This window comes from Globicephala melas, chromosome 9 (assembly GCF_963455315.2).
Source record: "Globicephala melas chromosome 9, mGloMel1.2, whole genome shotgun sequence".
NCBI classification, from domain to species: domain Eukaryota; kingdom Metazoa; phylum Chordata; class Mammalia; order Artiodactyla; family Delphinidae; genus Globicephala; species Globicephala melas.
Window position 1 is genome coordinate 84,215,830 of NC_083322.1, and position 24,754 is coordinate 84,240,583.

General features: G+C 39.6%; 1 protein-coding gene and 1 pseudogene across 14 annotated transcripts in view; both read left to right on the plus strand.

Annotated features, from left to right (window-relative positions):
• The window catches only part of MAGI2 (membrane associated guanylate kinase, WW and PDZ domain containing 2), a 1,362,215-nt gene that overhangs the window by 1,023,076 nt on the left and 314,385 nt on the right, over positions 1–24,754 (plus strand). The gene's annotated exons all lie outside the window — the stretch shown is intronic.
• LOC115840861 (pyridoxal phosphate homeostasis protein pseudogene) lies at positions 18,708–19,532 on the plus strand (annotated as a pseudogene).

The window sequence follows — 24,754 nt, forward strand, 5'->3', positions numbered from 1 at the left end:
CTATCTGCTCAGTAGAACAAAGGTAATTAATCTGTATGTTTATCTTTCATATCAGGCTAGGACATTGAACAATGTGCAATTTCTCATTCTTTGGGATGTTAGCACTCTTTGGGGTATTCTATCTCATGACTGCACTCTCTGAAATTTTAGTTACCTTTTAGCTCTCTGTGGAACAGCAGAGATTAACCTGGGGCCGTGAGTGCTGTGTGGACAGATGACCACCCTACTCTCAACGTGACAGCTATCGCCCCTCTTAGGGCTGGCCCTTCAGTAATGCATTTCCACCTAATGGTTACCCAGTGGTTTCCCACGCTGCCTCACCACAGTGTTCTTTGGTCCTCTCTAACCATTATTAGCTCCTTAGCAGTTTGATGAGATCCTACACTTGTTAATTAAACATCTCCTGAGAAAAATCTATATGTATGAGAAAGCCCAAGAAGTAATTCAGAAGTGTTTTCTGTGTCATGTTTTCCCACCTCATAATCAACTTACACCCAGGGCAGGCTTCCTTTTGAATTTTGAGCACACACTGCGGTGGTCTCTCCCATGACTCCTCTCTTACTGATTGGCTGCCTTATAAAAACATCCTAGTGAATCAGCCAGTGCTTCATCACCACCCACCTCCACAAATAAGTGTTCACACTTAGGTAGTGTAAACCACTTAGATGGTTCTGTCAATTGCCGGAAGCAAATTAAGTAATGTCACCTTTCTATTCTTTGAAGTACCTGTTTAGTTTTCTAATGCCGCATTGCAAACCATGTCAAAACTCGGTGTTTTAAAAGCGCAGTCAAACGTTTGCTCAAGATTCCGGTTTCTTGCCTGGGATGGGCTGGGTGTCTCTCATCCACTAGTCTCACGTTGGGAGCGTTGTGCAGCCGCCACCATCAGGATCTCCCGTGGGCTGGAATGTGCAAGGGGAGGCCTCAGCTGGGATGGATAGGACTCCTCAGGGCTGGTGCAGCATCTCCGTCTCCATGCCGTCTCAACAGCAGCATGGCTGAACCAGTTTACATGGCGGCTTAGGGTTCCAAGAGAGCAAAAGGGAAAGCTGTCAAGCCTCTCAAGGCCTAGCCTGGGACTGGCATGATGTTATCAAATCAAGTCACTCGTCAGCCCAGATAAAAGGGGAAGGAAACTAAGCCCCACATTTTGATGAGAGAAGTGGCAAAAAAAAAAAAAAAGTCCCTAGTCTTCTTTTCATCTCCTGTAGTATCCTTCCTATGGCTTCTTTGTTTCTGACTTCCTTGAGTTTGTTCAAAGTGCCCTGAGAAAATTATCTTTGACTTTCATGGGCATTCTACCTTCTCCCAGTCTTCTGGCACGTGTTGATACTGTTTTTGCCTTCCAGTTCTCTATCGTGCTATGAATAAATTATAGTGCATCATAATAACACATCCAGAGATGATGAGCAGCAAAATCGCCAGGCCTCTAGCTCTGTCTTTCTAATAAAAATAAAGGAAGTGGTTGCAGCAATTCAGTTTGAAAGACCTTCAAAATATTCATACTCAAATCCAAGTTAGATAATTTTCTAAACGATCCCTTGATATTAACGTCATTTTTGCCTTTTTAGGTGTTTAATGAGCTTTAGATGCTTCCAAAAACATCTTGTGTTCTATAAAAGCCAGAAAATGGAATTGAATTTCTAGCCAGCTGACCAATACTAATATCTCCCGTAGAGAAGAAGTAAACTGTGCTTGTTTAGCTTGTCACAATATATTTACTCTTGGTTCTTTCCAAACACACCTAAGTTTCAGAACCTCACTTCATTTTGTTGAAATACCTAACATCCCCACTGCTAGTGATGTATCCTTCAGATCAATAACAGGACAGCTCAGAGCGAGGGTGAGAGCCACACGAAACACTTCCTGTCCACTGTTCTTCTTCCATGACGATATGTGGGTGATGCAGATGCCATAGTTGACAAAATACTCGATTTTGGCTACAAACCAAACCACTTGAAAGGATTAAAAAATTTGTGGCATCAGTTCTTAAAATTATGCTATGCTTCATCAATAACTCATTTAGTTTTTTAAAAAGAGACCTTTGTGGGCTTCCCTGGTGGTGCAGTGGTTGAGAGTCCGCCTGCCGATGCAGGGGACACGGGTTCGTGCCCCGGTCCGGGAGGATCCCACATGCCGCGGAGCGGCTGGGCCCGTGAGCCATGGCCGCTGAGCCTGCGCGTCCGGAGCCTGTGCTCCACAACGGGAGAGGCCACAACAGTGAGGGGCCCGCGTACCGCAAAAAAATAAATAAATAAAAAGAGACCTTTGTAACCCAAATAAATGCTATTACAGTACCTCTTTTTTTTTTTTTTTTTGCACATTTCTGTCTTTTTTTCTTTGTAAATGCCTATACAGTGCTGCTTATGCCATCTTCATGTAAAATCACAGTCTAGATAAAAGCTCACTTGAGAAGGGATAACTTCTATACAAGTCCTATCCTAGTTCTCTTCTGTGCCCCAGGATTAAGGACTTTATTCCCATTTTAACACAGAGGTAGCAAAGTTTGCTGCTTTAATTTTTTTTTTTCTAGTTTCAGTATTGATATCCATCTGGATAAGTCACACGGTAATTGAGTTACAATATTCATGGCAACTGTACCTATTAACATCATGACAGTCAATGCACTTAAATGTGCTCTTGTCACTATTATTTGTAAGTTATTCTGCACAAAAGCCTTACATTAATTTGCAGTACAGGTTCACTGGCCCTCCTAGGAGCTAAAGGAGAAAGTGGGTGAGGCCTCCACTCAGCCTAAGAGCAGCGCTCAGAATGGTGTTAGTTGTTGTAACACCAGGGATGTTTAGAGTACCCTTACGGGATACGAAGTTGGCATTTTAAGAATCTGAAAGCTTATTATTTAAGTTTAATGGAAATGGACTGGAGATGATAGGGTTAGCATTTTTCATGCCTGCTCCCTGGAGAAGGTTGTTGGTTGTCAGTATATTTGTTAGGGAAAGGTGTTCAGCTTAAGTTAGATGCACTTGAAATAAAGGTATTATCTAAATGCAATTAAGAAGTTTTTATCACTTTAACTTTTTAGGTCTGAGGCCAGATAACCAATACGCTTACTTATAAATGAACCAAAAAGTATCCAAGTAGACACAGAAATTTACCAGATTCTGGTGTCTGGGTTAGCATATGTATTCTCATAGACAATGTCAGATTCATTCAGTTCCTGCTGCTCTCTCTCCCTTCACTAATGGAACTGCACCTTTGGTTCATCAGGAAACAATCTGCTTTTTTATAAAAGGTGCTTATTTTTATCCATCCCCTCCCCCAAATGAATTGTAATCTCTCATTATTTACTACCCTCCCCCGACCCACCTGACTATAAGCTGTCTGAGGTCAGGGCCTGTGTCTGACTTGCTCATTAACAAATCCTCAAGGCTTACTTCTCTACCATATATATAGCAGGTATTCAGCCATATATATAGCAGATATTCAGCCATATATATAGCAGATATTCAGCTTGTCGATTGCACAGTGGAATGAGTCTGTGAAGCATGATGTGCTTACATGGATTACTATGGAGGCATGAGATGTGCTGTAATATCATAGATCCTCTGTGATTATCTATGTTCCCTTTAGAGCATCATCTAAGGCTTTCCTTTGTCTAGTTTAACCAAACAATTCATTAGATGAATTATTTACATTTAAAGTACTTAAAATAGGGCACAACATAGGGAATCACTCAAAATTAGCAATTTTTAATATATTAAAAATTCTATAGCAATTATTAATATATTTATGAGACTCTTTTCCACAAATTTGAAGGAAGCCTTAGCATTCTGGGAATGATAGATACATGAAAATATCTATGAGCAGCTTAGGCTCTCCCCCTTTGGACCCTGGGAGTAAAATGATTCTGCATTGAACATTTAACAAAACAGCTCTTGCCTCTTTAAATAGTTTTTGGTTTAAAGGAGATAACCGGAAAGATTTCAGAATCGTGGGGCCGTGCTGATGGCCCTTACTCTGTTGATAGACTGGGAGCTGAAATAGGACCTTCAGCTTCTTATGTGTGCACATGTCGCTGAAAATTAGGCTGGGTGTCTTTTAGGTATGCATTGGATTCTAAGACGTCTGCTAGACACTTTTAGAAAAGTCAGTAACTTAATCTTCATTTGTTTAATGATGGGTCCTCATTTTTGGATATTATAACCCCTTCGAAAATAAAAGCATGTCAATCCTGAATCACAACAAATAAAAAGAAAAGTCTAAGGAGGGTAAGATAGTGGGAAAATGTATAAGGCAAGGTAAATGTTTCTGTTGAGAGAATAATACTCCCTGAATTAAATAGCTATATAGGGTGTTGGTGCATATTCCTACAGATTGTCACGTAGGCTTGTAAATGCTCAGTGAGGAGTTTGATTATAGATACACACACATATGTATCATCATCTACAGATATATGTGCAATGTGGGAAAAAGAGGCAAGAAATATGTCTTTCATTGTTTCATCAGCTAAGTCTTAGATCTAGTTCATAATTATAAATCTCTCAGCATTCTAAACCAGAAGACATCACTGAAGTCAATAGGAGATAAATTACCATGCAGACCTTTGTTTATAAGTGTAATTCTGCTGGTTCTTACAAGCTGCCAGTGAAATTAGAGATGGAGTGTGCTGGAGTCTGCAAATATCAAAACTGCTACAGCTGCAGAAACCTTATTCCTGTATCCAGTGTAATTATGTGCCTCTCACATGCTCCAGCTGAGGATTTGCATGAACTGACAAGAGCACACACGGTAAATCTTGCGTCATCATCTGATTTACTACTTTGTTTGAAAATCCAACTCTGTAAGGTTAATTCTGCATTTCTTAATGGTGAAAACTATTGTCAGAAAGGAAAACATTTCGCCACGTATGTGAGATATTGACAAAAGAAGTGGGAACTTTGTTTTGTGAAAGCAAGATTAACCTAGAACTGTCTTTCACCGTATCAACACCTTTGTATTCTCTCTCTCTTTGCTTTAAAGTGTTGTGTCCTGAAATTTTCACTCCTCTTGCTTCTTTCTTGTTTTTCTTTCCTATTTTCTCACCTGAAAAAAGAAAAGAATACTGGATATATTTTCTTCTATTTCTCATAAGAGAATGAAAATTTTTGCCATGAAAAAAAAAAGTGACTTAGATGGTCACATCTCTAAATTTTTATGAAGCACTTAGTATACTTTTTTAATTTAATTTTTATTTTATATAGGAGTATAGTTGATTTACAATGTTGTGTTAGTTTCAGGTGTACAGCAAAGTGACTCAGTTATACATATACATGTATTCATTCTTTTTCAGATATTCTTCCCATATAGGTTACTACAGAATATTGAGTAGAGTTCCCTGTGCTATACAGTAGGTCCTTGTTGATTATCTGTTTTATATCTAGTAGTGTGTATATGTAAATATACTTTTAAGCATGGTGATAGACAAACTGTATCACAGCACTGGCATATTTTCAGAGCAGTTTCTTATGGACTTGTATAAAACTGTAATCCTGGATTAGCACATAAAAGCTTTGAAGTGTTACAGTAATGAGATTAAAGTGTGTATGTGGGGGGGGGTGTTTGTGCAGTGTGGTGTTTGTGTGTGTGTGTGTGTGTGTGTGTGGTAGGAGTGGGCTGGGGGAGGGGGGTGGGCGTTAGATGCAGCAAGCGACAAGAGCTGGGTTTACAAGAATCCATCCTGTGTGCAGGGAACGTTCCTGGAAAACAAGGTGCCAGGACTTTCTGGTCATTGACATTCGTTTGCAGGCTACATCGGTGGTGACAGGTACAATCTCAGAATTTACAAAATAAAACCTCAAGTACAAATTACAAGATATGGAATTGTTTTCAGTGTTTTTCATCAAAGCCGAGTCCTTGAGAATTTTTTTTTTAACAAAATGCAAAGGTCATTTTTCCTTTGGAAATAAAAGAACTACCTGCCATTACCTAGAGAAAAGGTGACATTTTTCTATGAAAAGGAGACATTTTGCCCAGAGGCAAGTGGAGGCAGTTTCTGGGATTGCCTGATAGTGAGTTTACGTAAGAGCAGAGCAAGATGCTGTGCCTCTGGCAGAAATGACATTTTCCTCCCTGTTCAGCTTTGCAAATTCTGAAAAATACAAGACCGAATTTTTTGATGGTAATTCTCCCGGTCTGTTATTGATGTGTGCAGCAGCAAAACTAATTAATGTTATGAACATACACCATGCTAAGACAAGGGGAGGTTGCACAAAGATGGCAAGCTGGCAACTGAGACAGAAGTCCAGGGCTTTCCATTGGAATTCTATCACTGACTCATCTTGTTCTGTTTCAAAATCCACCTAGCACCTCATTGCACAGCAACAATATTTCTCTCTATTAAGAATTATTCAAAATAGATATATCCATTTGCTCATTCATTTTTTTAAAATATGAATTTATTTATTTATTTTTGGCTGAGTTGGGTCTTCGTTGCCGCACGCGGGCTTTCTGTAGTTGCGCCAAGCGTGGGCTACTCTTCGTTGCGGTGTGCGGGCTTCTCATTGCGATGGCTTCTCTTGTTGCGGAGCACGGGCTCTAGGTGCGCGGGCTTCAGTAGTTGTGGTGCATGGGCTTAGCTGCTCCATGGCTTGTGGGATCCTCCCGGACCAGGGCTCAAACCCGTGTCCCCTGCATTAGCAGGCGGATTGTTAACCACTGAGCCACCAGGGAAGCCCTGATCATTCATTTATCCAACAAACTTTATATTGGGATGTTGAGTGGTACTCTTCACAGAGTTGGCTCTAGGGCCTGTCAGCCTCCCTTAAGGCTGCTGTGGAATGATCCCACCACAATCAGCCCCTCCACTCTCACCCTAGTCTGTATAAACAGAAGCTGGAGAGGGGAAAAGAGAATCTCCAGGGTAGTTCTTCTTATGTGGGATGCAGCGTTTGTGTTAAGAGGTAATCCAGTGGTGCCCATGAGAAAGAGAGGGGTACTCCCTTTCCCCATCTCAGTCTAAGTGAAGGGGAGGCCCTAAGAGCATCACTCATTGAAATTGGGGTTGCCTAAAGGAAGGGGAGTTGGTGGTTTGGTTTCCACATTAGACATCTGCTCAGGCAGTGGACTTGCTTCCTTTACCAGTCAGAAGAGAAGAGAAGTGAATCGGGGGGAGATGGCAGGATAGAGAGAGAGAAGACATGGCAAGTATCTGGCATGGCAAGGCTGTGCGAGTTTTCTGTGGTCGAAGTGACTGTGGGGAAGAGACCTTGACTGGAGCCCGCTATCTTCCATGTACCACTCAAGAGAGCTGCCTGCTGGGCAAGGAAAGCCAGCATCAACAGACTGGGCAGTGCAGGCTGGGCACCATGGAAATGAAAGGGGTCAAGCTTGAGCCAGATATCGCACTGGCCCTAGGATGAATCCACAGATCGATTCCATAAGAGAGCCAGCCACGGGGCACCTGCCACTTCAATGGCCATTTCTCTTTCACTAGACAAACAGCCACAACCTACGCCAAAAAAGAATGCCATCGCAGAGTTAAATAGAGAAACCCTCGTCTCTGCACATAACACACTGGAAAAACTAGACCTTGAAGAGTCAAGGGGGAGGCAGTGCCCCAGAGGCAGACCATGCCTCCCCTACCTCAGAGCTGTCAGGGTCCCAGGAAAACCCATGCGGACGGTAGGAGCAAAAGAGATTTAAATCAAGTTTAGGAAGTTGAGGCATTAATGAGACCGGACATATGATAGCCAAAAGTGACTTAAAAGTGAAGCATTTTCCCAGGGGCATGAAAATAGTAACTGTAGAAAAAAATTACTTTATTCGTTTACCCCCCATGCCATAGACGATGCTCTTCAATAAACAGGCTGTGTGCCCACCATGCATCAGCCATCCTTTCAGGTCCTGGGGGCCCATGGATGAATAAGACAGCCTCTGCCATTAAGGAACATACAGTCTGGTAAAGTAACTGAAGCATGTGAACAACTTCAAGTGGCACCTGGAGATAAATACTAAAAGAGATGTGTGCAGACTGCTTAGGGAGAACAGAGGAGTAAGTCTCTCACAGGAGGAGGGGGTGTAGGGAGAGTCCAGGGAAGATTTCACAGAGGAAGCATGATTCAGAGACCTGAAGGGAGATTATGAATTTATCAAGCATGCGAGGTACGGGGAGTACTGTGTGCAAAAGTGCAGACATCCATTCATTCTGCAGGCACAGATGGGAGGTTCTACTATGAGCCAGGAGCTGTGCCAGGTAGGAGACCAGCGTATAAACCCAAATCTTGGGGACATGCAAAACCCTGGGCTGTTTGTTATGCCCTTAAACTTAGGAGGCAACAGAGACGGAAGATGGAACAGAAGTTGAGGTGAAAGGCTGCCAGGAGCTTAAGGTGGAAGGGAACTATAAAACGTGCTTAGGAGGCATGGAGGGGTTATAAGTAGAGGAGCAACCTGATCAAATGTGCATGTTTAGAAAGTTAACTCCAGAGTCTGTATAAAGTATGCATTGTAGAGAAACAGGAGTCAGAAGAGAAGCTAAGAAATGTGCAGGATCTCTTCCATTTTCCACTCCAAACCCACCTCCTCTAGTTCCCTCTATGGACTCCACCAACGGGCTCTCTTGCCCTAGAGCTCCCAGTTGGGCTCAGTGAGTGGCAAGAAGCGGCTGGCGGTCAGAAGGCAGGAAGAGAGTGAGGTCCTGGCACTCAGTGCCTCGGGGCCTTTGCTGCCAGGCTGCTGTGTGCTGGGCATCCATCTTTTGGGATCTCAGCTCTAACAACCATGGGAGGAGAAAGAGGAAGTGAGGTGGCAAATATTTGGACAGTGGAATCAGTGTTTTCTTGTCTGAGCAGATGAGATGAGTGAAGAGTCCAGTATGTTTGCTTGTTTGGATTTCGTGCTTGAGCAACTAAGTGGACTGTGGCACCTTTAACACAGAAGGAGAAACAAGTTTGGAGGGTTTTAGCTAACGTTTTAATAACTCATAAGACATGAGGAATGAGGCTAAGTTAGGTAATATGTGAACATGACTTCTATGTAAGGTTTACGTCCATGAAGTTCAACATCTATAAACTCTCATCAAAGACAACTAAGTTCTCAATTCCACAATTTATATTTTCTTTGTTGAGTTTTATTTTATGACTCCCTTTTTGATTCCTTTTCAGGAAGAAGTGGTAGCAGTAGGATTCATTTTATATTGCCATCAAAGTCTACACTGTTAACAACTCAGTGGGATGGGAGAGGGGAAGAATTACATGCCAAAGTCCACAACACAGAGAATGCATGGTGCTTCAGGCACTGAACAGCTGCCGAAAGGAAGAAGGAGCAGCCTTGTTTTCCATCAGATTCTTCTAGGTTTTTCCAGATGGGGGAACAACCACAAATGGGGGAAAGTTATACAGAGACAGATTTTGATTTATTTTTTAAAATAGCTTAATGACAGAGCTACCCTACAACGGAATGGGTTGTCTAACTAATAACAATATTCATTCACTGAGAGTTTCATGGCACTAGGCCAAACTCTTAAAATATAATATCTGATTTAATCTCTACAATAACCCTGTGGTATAGATACCATTATTCTTATTTTGTAAGTAAGGAAACTTAAGTCCAGAAAAGTTAAGAAACTAGCCAAGCTCACATCATCAGTACATAGTAAGGCTGAGATTCAACCCCTTCTTGACCACTGTGCTACTTCCTTCCAGGAGAGTCGTTAGCTCCCTAGCATTGGAGGTTTAAGGCGAGGCTAAATGGTCACTTGTCAGGTGTTTCTGCTCTGGCTGGAGGTTGAACCGTATGGCTCATAAAATCACCATCTCTCAGGTGTGGCATTATGTGCTCCTCCTTTACCTGCCCTCTCTTCCTCTCACCCCTCCACCGCCACCGCTGCTAACTCTGTGTGTTATATGTGTTGTGTGTGTATGTATGTGTTGAACTTATTCTGTTAAACAAATTCCATATTTTTTTATTAATGGAGAAAGACATTGAGGGAAAGTTCTGGTTAGAAGAGAACAATACATTCCCTTTTCACTAACATATACCCTGTCTGCATATCTTATATACCTCTGGCTGGCTGGTTAAAAAGACAGCTTCAAGGTCAATACACAGAACGCATGATATTTTATAATAGCATGTTTTTTTTTCCTTACAGTATAACCCAGTGTTTTGCTGGGAGGAAGCCAGCAAATATATTTTGCAGCCATTTCCCCTTTTTTTATCAATAAATGGTATCTTTTGTTATTAAGAAGTCCCAAATTATAAAGGTGTTTCAAAACTTCTTGCAACAAGAAGACCTATGAAGTAATTTTTGTCAAGTATGTCATTTAGATAGCCAAGTTATCTAAACACAGAACTTAGAGCCCTCAGAAGATTTCACGTGATCATTACAGTTCAAATGAAACTATGTTCTGTGAAAAGAAATCTATGTATACGTAAAATTGACCTAACTAGTTAGACTAAGGTGTAATGAAGTAGAATCCCAGGGCAGATCTCTGAGGCTCCTAATTCCAGACTGCCTTCTGGTTTAGTTTCAAGCCTGGGACACAAGAAGGAATGTAGTATATCTGAAGAAGTGATCCCAAGAGAATTCACTTCTACATAGGATGTAGAAACATCTTTGAAGATTTTACATCAGTCCAAGCATATGATGTCTCTTTTACTCAAAGGAAAAAGTCTGAATGCCCTTTGCTCACGTAGCTGAGATGTTGAAGTGAGGAATGAGGTCCTCAGAGAAAAATGAATTACAGGAAGAGGATCATTACAGTTCAGTACTGAGAATTTGCATCATACTCTGTTCATCATAATCTAACACCCAAATATGTATCTGATATCCTTGTCCAGTAAACTGCTGGCATCATAGTATAAGATAGATGAGATAGTGACTATAAAAATATTTTGAAAACTGCAAAACAATGCTTCAATTATAAGTTAGTGTTATGGTGATTTTCCATTCTCAAACATCTTAACATGCCACTTTCTCCATTTTAACTTACTACGCTGACGCTGACGTGCATTCTTATCTTTTCCCTTCTGGGTGTTGTCAATCTGTCTAATTAGATTATAGAACCATTAGGTGGAGGCCAATGGCTAATTTTTGTGTTTGGTATGGAAACAATACACTGTTGGCATTTAATCTTCCATAGTCTCCTGTTCTGGCTCAGCAGGGTGTAACCTTACATCTTCTGAAAGCTCACTAGAGTGAACATTTCCCTCCAGAGGGTGAGAAGAAGACAAGAAGGACAAATAAATTTCCATTCAATACTCAAAGAGTTTTTCTTTTTACAAGAGTGCGATAGCGAAGCCACTAATCTATAGAATGGAAAATCAGCCTGAATAGATGCAAAAGAAAACAATCAATATGCAGTAGTTGTTTTATGCAGCACTGTTCAATTCCAAAAGAACTGACAGTCTGTAGAAGCAAACCACAATATGTGTTATGCCATCTGGGAAAAAAGCAAAGCAAATAATTCATATGTGGAACCTTTATGAGTGTCTCAAAACTGTTGAAGGAAAGCTGACTCAGTATTCCTTGGAGAATCATGGGTGAAACAAGAGTAGGGAAAGTATTAATTTATCTAGTTTTTAAGTAAAGAAAGAAAGAAAAAACACACAACAAAGCTCCAGGATTCAGAGTTTATCAGTTCTGCGGCCAGCATCCCGGATTGCTCATCTGCTGTTCAATATAGTTTATAAAATCTGTAGGGATTTAGCAGTAGCTACTCACTCTGAGGTTAGAATTAAGTTCTGCTCAAATTCTTAATAAAAAAAGTTTCACGTTTTCTTCTTTATAGTTGAATGCCTCTTGGTTTGCAACTAACTTTACTATGGCTTCTTCTGGAACTTTTTTTAGCTTAATTGACAGTATATGCTGAGGCCAAGGCAAAGAAAACAAAATTGCCCACTTCCCATTGATAGGTAGATTCTGAAAGAGTTTGATAGGTTAATAACAGAAAATTCTTTTAGCAGCTGTGTTTTATGATATATACCCAAAGGGTTACAGAGTTCATTTTCTTCTCAGCTAGTAAGTAAAGCACCCTTTCTGAAAATACTATTAACACCACTTGGAATTCATGTAGAAACCAACATAAGGATCTCAGAATGTTTAAAGAGCTTCTTCTCTAATCCCCTCAATGTAAATGGAAGAAGGACAGGAACTAATTGCATCTATTTCAACACTAAAATGCGATGTAAGAGATGAATTTTTATTTCTACACACCCAGTTTCATTACTGGGCGAAAATTTGGTGAAAGAGAAGGAATACATAAGCTTTTATTCATTGCTTGCTGTGCACCTTGGAAAATGTAAGGGAAAAGAGACAAGTTTGTATCTGACAACACTTCCATCCAAAGTAATAGCTATAGGGGACAAAGGGACACTGTAAAAGAGACTATCTGTTAGTGATATGAACAAGAAATGTAATTTGAATTTATTGTCAATTTCTGAGCATCTATTTTACAGAGTTAAATATTCTAGTGAAATCTTATGTGCTTAATATATTACTTGAATTATGTATGTATATTTATTAACACAACTGTAAAACCTTCATAATAAATATTGATTTTGAAAACTAAAAAAAAAAAAACAGCAAAGTATTGTAGATAATTCTTTATCACTCATGACAGATGGACACCTAAGAAACTTCCCAGTGGGCATCCTGGGACATATCTGTGGAAGTACCCAACTCAAAGACTTATGATGCAGTGAAATATCTTTTCTGACTGATTGTGGAAATAGCAAAGCTTCCATCATGGGAAAGGTTTAAAAGAAGAATGTGTTTTGGAGTGAGCCAAGGGAAGTATAAAAAATTGTTGAAGCAAAGCAAAATCAGTGCTAAGAAAGAAGGAGAAGAAGAAAGAGATAGGGAGAAAAAATGACCATTTCTTCCACAAAATGAAGCACATGTTTGTGTACCTGCAAACTGATTCTAAAGTTAAAAACTTACTAAAATGAAATGGGCCAGAAATGAGGTAGAAGCAGAACAGAAAAAAATCTCTAATTTTGAAGTCTTAAATTTATTAGCATCTTAATGTACATTTAATCCTTGTTGGAACAGTTGCAATTCTGAATATAATAGAGTCTGAGCTAATTGGCTGAGAATGATAATATCCTTTAAAACGAGCTTCTGGCATAATGTCCAGTCTTCTCTAGGCCTATAATTACTGGTGTGTGTATGTGAGCAAGGAACTATGTGATTCAGTTGGACTCAATGGGCTAGTAATAATACCCCTGATCAACGTTTGAAACCCTCCAAGGAAGAACCCAGTGTGAATAGCATGACTAAATTCTATAGACAGCAGTGCTTGTAAGAAATAAAAGGAATAACAGGGTATGTGACCTCTATCATCAACTCTTATTTTTGGGAAAACGGCACAATATGCAACCCTGCCAAGTATATGCCAGTTAACGTGATTCATTTTGGATGTGCATTGGCCCTCTAGCCCACAAATGTCCGGATGATGTCTCTCACTTAATGCTAGGTCATATTATTTAATGATTTCACTCAGTTGTGTGAAATCAAAATGCAAACACTTAATTCCAAGTGGGAGACAACACAAAATGGTAACCAGAACAGTTGGCTTGGAAACTTGTAAAAATAACTTCTCACTTTCTTGCCTCAGTATCCTCTGTCCAAAAATATGACGGTAAATTAGATTATGTCATAGGTCCTCTCCAGCTCTAAAATAATATAAATGGACAATTGTGAGCCACAAAATTACAAATATTGGTCTAATAACAGTATAAAACTGTGGCCTTTAGATAGAATTCCCAAATCAGCAAACTGGATAAAGTTCATCCGTGATAAAGCAGTATGCCTGACAATTAACTCTGGGAATCAATGTCCTATCCTCTGATAGAAGCAGCCACAATAAGTTGAATACAATCTAATAGAATCAAAATATAAATACCACCAAAGGCAAAGTCAGCTAATTTTATAGTTCTAATAAATATATACACAAGAAACTACATAGCTAAAAAACAACAACATTAAACATTTAATTATCTTGGAGCATGACTTGGACACACTACACAGTCACTATAATTGATTGAGAAAAGAATGATGGTTAAAGTCACCAAGCAAAAGGCAATAGGCTGAAAAACAGTCAACTCAGAGGCCACGAGGCCATGTGTGGACATGCCCCTTGTTAACACTGATAAACTGTTACTGATGGAGCCAGTTCTAAACGTTCAAAGTTATGGATCATGCTGCCCAGGGCTAGCTGTGAGAAATTTGTATTATAACTGATGTCCGTCTTCGTACTCAGCTTCTTTTTCTGTGCCCTCTTCATTTCTTGATAATATAATAATTCCACAGCAAGTTCTTTGTCCTACAAAGTTCCACTCTTCTTCTGTGTCCATCGTGCCTCTTCTCTCTCCCATCACCACCACACAAACATTTAAGATAAATCAGAGCTGCTACTTCCAAGATACTTCTTATTTTGATAGGTGAGTCCTGAACCAAGGCCAAGACATAAGTTATTTTTATAGAAAATGAACATGTTACATTAGTGTGCCTTCTTAATTCCATAATATAACTTATTTTCTTTTAACCTCCTTCGGGGAGCTGTAAGGCATCGTTTTTATATCTTTGGAAGTCATAAAAAAGCAATAAAGAGGCATTATAAATACTTAATCTGCATGACATCCTATTAATATGTCATTGTAAAATGCATCCTATCTAACAAAACGTCAATAGCAATAATATTCATTCTGAGAACATAGTAGGTGGCTCCTGAGCTACTGGTTAAAGTCTTCTATTGTACTAATGCCATTTAAGGCAGTGTGGGTTCATTACAGTATTATTTGAAGAAGAATCAGTTACAAAATCAATCTGTCATTGCACTGTGTATCATGCACCAAGGCTTCAGCTGAATGATAAATAGTACAGAAACATTCAGTTTAATTAATCTTTCTAAGACAAATGGAGGAGAGGCCTTTCAAAGTGAACAGTATCTTAGTATGGGTTAACTTAGTATAGGTTGACACGTGTCTCCATGCTAACTCATGTCTCCAGAGCTCCTAGTCCCATAGCTTTCTGTAATTTTAGGTCATAAATACAATAATCTTTTAAAGTCATTCTTAAAACATCATTGTAGTATCAGGAGTATTTAAATTGACACAATAGCAAATAGGTGTATGATTTCTTTTGCCTCTGAAAAAAAAAAATGTTGCTTAACATGTGGATACAGCCTTAAATGCAGAAAAGTAAACAAACAATGCCCTGCTGGCCATTGTGCACGACAGTTCACAAACATTGTGCATGACAATTCATTTGATATATTTCTTTATATCAAAAAGTAACATATCTTTTTTCTATTCTTTATAACTTTTTTCATACATATTTTGATTTTATTATTTTGTTTGTGTTAGTTACTTTGTTTCTATTCTTTATTATTCAAGTTGGAAAATCCATATTTGATGTTTTAAATTGACAACCACATAGATAGAACTTGAATTTTTTTATGTTATTAAGCTTTGTGTCCATTTCCTTGTCTTGTAATCGGCCCTTCACTAGGCAAAATATACCCAAAGCTATTTGTCCTACATGATTGAATAATTTTCATAGTACTTTTGGGGGCAGCTAAAATTTACCTGCCTAAATTTCATTCTTGACCTTCGTATTTCTATACGCAAATTAAATGCCTCTAATTTTTAATTTAAGAAAAACATTAGCATTTGAAAATAAAATTTGCAACTTTTTGGGTGAGGTTTTCTCCCAAAATTCCATTTCAACTAAATTTGCTTTGCTTGCCTATATGTGTGTGTGTGTGTATATATATATATATATATATATATATATATATACACACACACACCCATTTCATGTAATACTGTGTTTGTATTAATAGGCCCCCTCTGATCCTTTAACAAATTAAGATTTTTTTTGTGTGGTATGCGGGCCTCTCACTGTTGTGGCCTCTCCTGTTGTGGAGCACAGGCTCCGGACGCGCAGGTTCAACAGCCATGGCTCACGGGCCCAGCCGCTCCGTGGCATGTGGGATCTTCCCGGACCGGGGCACGAACCCCTGTCCCCTGCATCGGCAGGCGGACTCTCAACCACTGCGCCACCAGGGAAGCCCCAAATTAAGAATTTTTGAAAAGTGCCAAGGGTTTGCATACTGACTATTTTTTTAATTAAAAAGAAGAAAAAAAAGCCTAAATGTGTTATCAGTATATGAGCACTTACGAAGGTATTCTACCTCTATTGACCTGGAGTTATGGTCTAGAAAAGATACTATGTGTCCTCATCTTTGCCTCTTTCTTTACTACATTGAAACATTCTCATGCATCAGATGAAGTTCTAATTTTAAAAACTTCAGTTATCCCTGTAGTCTCTTTATACTATTATTCTGTCACAACCTTTCATAGGCAAAAATGAAAAATTATTCTTTACCTATTACTTCCCTCTTTTCATATCCATCCCCTTGATCTTCTGTAGCTTGGCTTCTGAAGCCACCACTCTACCCAAGCTTCTGTCTCATCAGCACTCCCAAATCCAGATGCTTTGCTGGGAGTTCATTGCTCTTGAACTCTCAGAAGTACTTAACATTGTAGACCACACCCTCCTCCTTGAAACTCTGCCTTGCCTTGTTCTGAGACAAAGCTCAGCTGACCTTTTCCTACTTTTCTAGTTGCTCCTGGAATCTGGTTTCCTTCTTTCTCATTTTCCCACTGCCCATGGGAATTGCCTTTCATTCCATCTTTTGTTTTTCTTTTTCTATTTTGCTTCCTGGAAGAGCTCATCCATTCTCATTCTAGCTTAGCTACTTATTAGCTGTGTAATATAAGGCAAGTTGTGTAGCCTCTCTGTACCTCAGGTTTCTCATCAGCAAATTGGAGATACTATTTGATGTGAAAATTAGAGTTAGTGTGTAGAAAGCATTTAAAATAACCCTTGTCATAACATAAGTAACATAAGTCAGTTGCCATCAGTCATAACATAACATAAATAAGTCATTTGTTACTAGCCATGATCATTATTTGCTATCATTTCATCACACTTAAAACTACATCTTCATCTTTGATTTGTGTTTCCATATTTTAAACTGCTTTTAAGTTATGATCCACAAAATATTCCATCAACAACGCTTCAGACACCAGCATGGCCAAAACAGAGGTCAGTTTCTTGGGCCATATTTCCTTCTCAACATGGCTCATCCTTTCAAATGCCATCTTTCTATCACTGATACTACCATTTTCCAGGTAATCGACATTACATGGTAATTTAACATTTTTCTTTCATTGTCTACATTAAGCTTATTATTTAGCTTGTCAGATTTTCCTTTGTAATTTAGTTTGAATTCACTGAATTTTGTTGCTTTCCAATGCTCTGCTTGGTCCAGATCCTTGCCACCTTACACATGAACTAGTCATCCGTATCTCTACTCCCAGCATCTTTATTCCAACCAAATAATATCTTATAAACACCACGTTCAGTATGTCATATTCCACCCAATGTTCTTCTACTCAAGAAGTTAGAATCCAAAAATCCAACTATACCAATAGTTGTTAAATAATTGGGAATTGTAGAGCTGATGTTGCTTTTAAAATACATATTGAAAATTTAAGTTCATAAACTGGAAACTCAAAATCTGAGAAGTATAAATATTTTATTATTTTTTATAGAAGGTTAATAAAGTAAGCAGGAAAGATCATAAAAATGTTCCAGTAAACACAAACATATCATACAAAAGGGCCAACAGTAGTATAATTACAATAATGATAGTAACTGACATTTCTTATCTATATTACACTTTACAACATATTTTGACATAAAATATTTCATTTGCTTTTCACACTAATTCAATGAAAAAGGTGTTGATATTAACCCATTTTACAGAATTAAAAACAGAGGTAAGGTTAAGCAGCGTACCAGAGATCATACGTCAGGAAGAGATGGAGACAGAACTTGCCTTTGGGTCAAGTTCCATTGCATAATTTGAAAGGCGTCAATAATCATTTTTTAACAACTTACTACATTTTTAAAACCTGGTAATAGAACCTAATGAGTGCTGAGTGAATTACCTACCATATATGCTGGAATAATTCTAAATTACTGTATATAGAACCACATCTAATACAACTTGGGTTTCAAAATAGATAATCTATACATCTAAACCTCACGAACTATCTTATCACTGCTTGGCAAACCAGGAGTATAGTGTCTAGAAATGAATAAATAGTATTATCACTTTAGTACTAAAAGGTATCTGCCTCTACTTAAGTTCATTAGCCAAAGGATCAGAAGCCATTACTCATTTTTTAATAACTGTCTTCATAATTAACAGCTTATATAACAGTAATATAGGTGAAAATATGTAAAATGCTTTTTACAAGCATAAATAAAATTAGCCTTTATTTTACAAATGTTGTCCTTTGAATATAAAATAGTCTAAAATTATAGAGTTGACAAAGATGAACATATGACTGAGTTTTAGGTGTCAATGCTCCCTTTCTTTTCTATATGTGGGATTAATATTCAGAGAGCTCAACTGACATTGCCTATTGATTACAGAAATTATGAAGATGAGGCAAAATTTTCCTGCATATACTTAATGCTCTGGAAAGAATGCTAATGATAGTTAAAACATTTGATCCTGAATTGAATGTATGTATCTCTCTATTCACTTGACTGTTTTAAGTACGATTTAAAACTCTTTGGTGAAATTATTCAAAAATTTCTCAGTTGCAGATTACTTGGCATTGGCTATTACACTGCCTGTCTTATGTAAACATTATTCTTAAGACCATACCAGGATGTTAGTCCCTGGGGGATGTGGAGAGCTGGCAGCAAGCCTCGGAGCTGTGGGATGGGTTCGCCCTGAGGGCAGTGAACAAGCGCGTGCAGCAGGGGGGTAGCGCGGCAGCTGCGGGAACTCCCAGCCATCCAGCCCCAGCTCGTAGCAGTCAGCAAAACCAAACCTGCAGACAGGGGGATCGAGGCCTACAGTCACCAGCAGCGCACTTTCGGGGAGAGCTATGTTCAGGAACTGCTTGAAAAAACAGCAAATCCTAAAATTCTGTCTTCGTGTCCTGAGATCAAATGGCACTTCATTGGCCATCTACAGAAACAAAATGTCAGCAGATTGATGGCTGTCCCCACTCTCTTCATGCTGGAAGCAGTGGATTCTGTGAAGCTGGCAGACAAAGTGAGCAGTGCGTGGCAGGAAAAAGGTTCTCCTGAAAGGTTAAAGGTTATGGACCAGATTAACACCAGTGGAGAGGAGAGCAAACGTGGCCTGCCCCCATGGTGGCCGTGGTGGAACACATAAACACCAAGTGCCCCAGCCCGGAGTTCGTGGTACTGATGACCCTCGGGGGCTTTGGGCACGATCTTAGTCAGGGACCAGACCCAGACTTCCAGGTGTTACTGCCCCTTTGGGAGGAGCTGTGCAGGAAACGGAGCATCCCTACCAACCGGGTGGAGCTGAACACGGGCCTGTCCATGGACTTCCAACACACGATTGAAGTGGAATCTGCGAATGTCCGAATAGGAAGCACCATTCCTGGAGAGTGAGGTTACTTCCAAGAAAGCTGCCCTGGACAAGCGTGCAGCAGAGCTGAAGGCCCCGGGGTCAGAGGTGGCCCAGGCACATTGAGCAGCGGCCCAGCTCAAGGGCCGGGTCCAGGAAGACAAACTATGCACTCACCTGGGCTTTCACTTTCCCATCCCCCACGTCACAGCACGACCACGCCCTCCTCAGGACCTGGAGAAGGCACGCCTACGATTATGTGTGTTGATGGAAACCATCTGACTTAGTGTCTGACACAGGAAGCTCACTTCAAGCAGTGACTTTGGATTAGATTTGAGGAATCCAGACTTTTCTGCAGAACAGGTACCTGGGCACTAGCCAGGACTTGAGTTCAGGCTTGAACCTTGCCCAGCAGCACCAACTAACCCATGAATGCCTTTCCCAGGTTAAAACTTGGTGACTGATGCCTATAATCACCAAAGTCAGAGCGATTCCAACTTGTCATCCACTTCAATAGAAAATTCCCTGTTACCAACTCCGTACAAACCCCACTGAGTAGCCATCTCTGCTGCTCTGGAGCAGTGTGGTTTCTGCCCCCAGCCTCAACCCCACCCAGTAAACGTTGGTCTCCACTCTGGCATGGCAGTACAGGTAACTTCGGGACCTGGCTCGAGTTAGTTCGCCAAACCCACATTGTGTCTGATGAGAGCTGTGTCCTTGGCCATCGTGTGGTGCTGACGCTGAAAATTACAGGGCAATTAACAGCAGCGGTCCTTGGGCCTTTCTAACATCCTCCTCCAGGGACAGGACTTTGAGCTTTTGCCCCAGGCCCTATGGTGATGAGAATCAAATGATATGATTCTTCTGCCACCATAGTTCCCATTATGATGATTACTTATCTCATAGCTCCCCAGAAATGAAAGATCCCCTCAAAGCCAGGGCAGGCTCATGGTTTCAACAAGGCCTGGTTTTGAATTTCCTGTTCCTGGGAGCACTTTTTAGGCATACTAATAGCCTCCCCTCCCAACCATGTTTATAAGGCAGAATTTTGCAAGTCTTGACATTAATAGAGTAGCTAGCTCTTCGAAACTCGGAAAGCACAATTCTCGGATAGTCACGACGGACGACTGTAGTCTGGGTCGTTGTTTGTTTTCCAGGTGGGTTTTTCATATTTATTCAAGCCCCACTCTTTAATTTTATGAAACAACTCCCATGAAGCTGCTGCCGAAATGTAACTTTGTAAAACTTAAACCATTACGATTCTTGTACTATTTCACTCAAAGCTATAGTGTGATATTTCAGAGTCTATTAAATAAAAATGTGAGTTTGAAAACCAACCAACCAACCAACCAACCACACCAATGACTTTCAGGAGCCTGAACTGAATTGTTGATTCAAGATAGAACTGGCCTTAATAACCAATAGAAAAGGGCACTGTGAACATGTGACTAAGTGGCAAATGGATAGCTCACTCGTTCCACTTTCTCAGAACTTCCAATATTTAGAGCATCATTGAGCATTTCAGTAAAAAAAAAAAAAAAAAAAATACAGTCATCTGGTACCGAAATTAGTGCATAAAACCATAATTTTATATCCTAGGGATCTTCTGCATCATAGCATTTTTCTAATAAGCTTCATTAATATTTGGCAGTATGTCTTTTATTTAAATGACTTGATGACAGTTTCAAAGGCAAGAACACTGTAGATAGCACTTTATTTTATGCCCATAGTTGGAATGTGGACAAGAAACCAGTGTCAACTAGTGAAGCAGTAGCCAAGTTAAAATGGATTTAAATTGGAGAAACAATGAGCTTATCAAAGTGCTGTTATTTTGAATGCCACCCAGTAGGAAAAGTAGACAATGCAACCCACATTCTACCATGAGAAATACTTTGCTTGAGTTCATCATTAACATTACTGATGATTAGAGGGAGAGAAGGGTTTGGTTGAGGAAATAAAAGAAAATCTGACTTGGGCTTACTTGCCCTTAGAGAGGCCTGCTAATTGGCCTTTCAATTAACTAAGGAGAAGCCTTTCAAGTCTTTGGTAGCAGTGAAGTGGAACTATATTAGCACATCCACTTCCTCTTTCTTTTTTTTAACAACTTTATTGCAGTATAATTGCTTTACAATAGTGTGTTAGTTTCTGCTGTATAACAAAGTGAATCAGCTATACATATACATACATGCCCATATCTCCTCCCTCTTGGGTCTCCCTCCCACCCTCCCTATCCCACCCCTCTAGGTGGACACACAGCACCGAGCTGATCTCCCTGTGTTCTGCGGCTGCTTCCCACTAGCTATCTATTTTACATTTGGTAGTGTATATATGTCCATGCCACTCTCTCACTTTGTCCCAGCTTACCTTCCCCCTCCCCGTGTCCTCAAGTCCACTCTCTACATCTGCATCTTTATTCCTGTCCTGCCCCTAGTTTCCTCAGAAACTTTTTTTTAGATTCCACATATATGTGTTAGCATACGGTATTTGTTTTTCTCTTTCTGACTGACTTCACTCTGTATGACAGTCTCTAGGGCCATCCTCCTCACTACAGATAACTCAATTTTGTTTCTTTTTATGGCTGAGTAATATTCCATTGTATATATGTGCCACATCATCTTTATCCATTCATCTGACGATGGACACTTAGGTTGCTTCCATGTCCTGGCTATTGTAAAAAGAGCTGTAATGAACACTGGGGTACATGACTGTTTTTGAGTTATGGCTTTCTCAGGGTATATGCCCAGTAGTGGGACTGCTGGGTCGTATGGTAGTTCTATTTTTAGTTTTTTAAGGAACCTCCATACTGTTCTCCATAGTGGCTGTATCAACTTACATTCCTACCACCAGTGCAAGAGGGTTCCCTTTTCTCCACACCCTCTCCAGCATTTATTGTTTGTAGATTTTTTGATGATGGCCATTCTGACCGGTTTGAGGTGATACCTCATTGTAGTTTTGATTTTTATATTTGTAATGTAGTCTGATTTGCATTTCCCTAATGATTAGTGATGTTGAGCATCCTTTCATATATTTGTTGGCAACCTGTATATCTTCTTTGGAGAAATGTCTATTTAGGTCTTCTGCCCATTTTTGGATTGAATTGTTTGTTTTTTTTGATATTGAGCTGCATGAGCTGCTTGTATATTTTGGAGATTAATCCTTTGTCAGTTGCTTCATTTGCAAATATTTTCTCCCATTCTGAGGGTTGTCTTTTCATCTGGTTTACGGTTTCCTTTGCTGTGCAAAAGCTTTTAAGTTTCATTAGGTCCCATTTGTTTATTTTTGTTTTTATTTCCATTTCTCTAGGAGGTGGGTCAAAAAGGATCTTGCTGTGATTTATGTCATAGAGTGTTCTGCCTATGTTTTCCTCTAAGAGTTTTATAGTGTTTGGCCTTACATTTAGGTCTTTAAGCCATTTTGAGTTTATTTTTGTGTATGGTGTTAGGGAGTGTTCTAATTCCATTCTTTTACATGTAGCTGTCCAGTTTTCCCAGCACCACTGATTTAAGAGGCTGTCTTTTCTCCATTGTATATTCTTGCCTCCTTTATCAAAGATAAGGTGACCATAAGTGCATGCAGTTATCTCTGGGCTTTCTATCCTGTTCCATTGATCTATATTTCTGTTTTTGTGCCAGTACCATACTGTCTTGATTACTGTAGTTTTGTATTATAGTCCGAAGTCAGGGAGCCTGATTCCTCCAGCTCCGTTTTTCTTTCTCAAGATTGCTTTGGCTATTCGGGTCATTTGTGTTTCCATACAAATTGTGAATTTTTTTGTTTCCACTTCCTCTTTGTTCAACAGATATACACGGTCTTCTCTTTGTTACCACATCAGTCCATTTGCAATAGGTATTTTCACACTTTCTGATGCAGTTTGTCCAAAATGTGATTTTTCTGCCTGAATTGTCAGTCCTCTGAAAAGCCAGGTCATTTAAGGTGATGGGTGGTAAGCAAAAGTTAAGCCATATTGTTTTTTGATACCAACAAATATTGGTTCTTTCTTTATATTAACATTTATTTGTAAACAATCAGCAATGTATTGCAGATTCAAAGCAGTGTTTTAGCCTAAAGGTCACGGTTCTCTTAGTTTTGAAATAACAGCATTACCAATCTGGAATGCTTAAAAATAGAGGGGGTGGGGGAGGAAACCATGAACTGAATGACAAAGAAAAGGATCCGGTCACTCTCCCATGTATACAGTGCCATGGATAACGCAAAGGGGACACCATTTAGAAGGATTCCCTTTGCCATGATTCCTCCCTGTAAAGGAGGTTGGCGCTTATAGTTACCCTGCTATTCAGAAAAGGAGTTTCAAATTCTGTGATGCTGACCAACATCTAGGGATCTTGAGTTACTTTGTAAACTACCATAGAACATAATAGCAGTTTTGACTGGATAAGGTAAATCATGAAGTAGCTCACTTCCTTCAACAGATACTTATTTATCTCACTGTTTACTGAGCATCTTGCACATATGATTAGCCACCAGGCTACACACGGTGCTCTACCCTGGAGACTCAAAGTCATGCTCACTGTCCCATGGAGCTTTCTGTTCAACAGTGATGACAATACAAAGAATCATCAGAAAAAGGCAAAATGGCGTTTAGCTGATGGCCGACCAGGCAGGGTTTCATTAAAACAGTATTATTGGAGTTGTGTCTTAAAGGATAGTCTTTTAAAAAGCAGAGATGCATTCTAGATGGAGGACATAAACAAGACAAGAAAAGCTAAAAAGCATGGAGCATGTTAAAGGATTGTGAATAGCCGGTTTTGTCTATAGTGCATGACAATTCATTCAATAAATATATACTGAATCTGTACTATGAACAAGGTTCAGTCTTGGACTCTTGGGATAAAGCAGTTAAAAACAAAATGTTGGATCATGCACTAATGGAGCCAACATTCTGAAGGAGAGAGTAAGCAATAGAAAAAAAAAATAGATCTATAATATAATGCAAGTAGTGAGAAGTGCTGCCCTTTTCAAGCTACCTTGTTCTCCTTACTGATGTTCTCCCGGAACGCATCAAGCAAGATCTTGCTTCAGGGCTTTGCATTTGCCATTCTCTATATCCAGAACACTCATTTTCAACACATTCACAGGCTGTCTTCCCTCACCTCCTTCAGACCTCTATTCAAATAGCCCTCTCTCAGCGAAGACTTTCTTATTAAGCAGTACCCACCACTCTGCCCCAACACATCCTATCTCGCTTCCCTGCTTTGATTTTCACCATACAACCTATTTTCATCTGGCATACTGTTTAATTTGTTTATTGACTCTCTCCACACTGGAAAGTAAGCTCCATGAAAAAAAGGGATTTTTGCCTATTTTGTTTAGTGTTATACTCTGAGCAC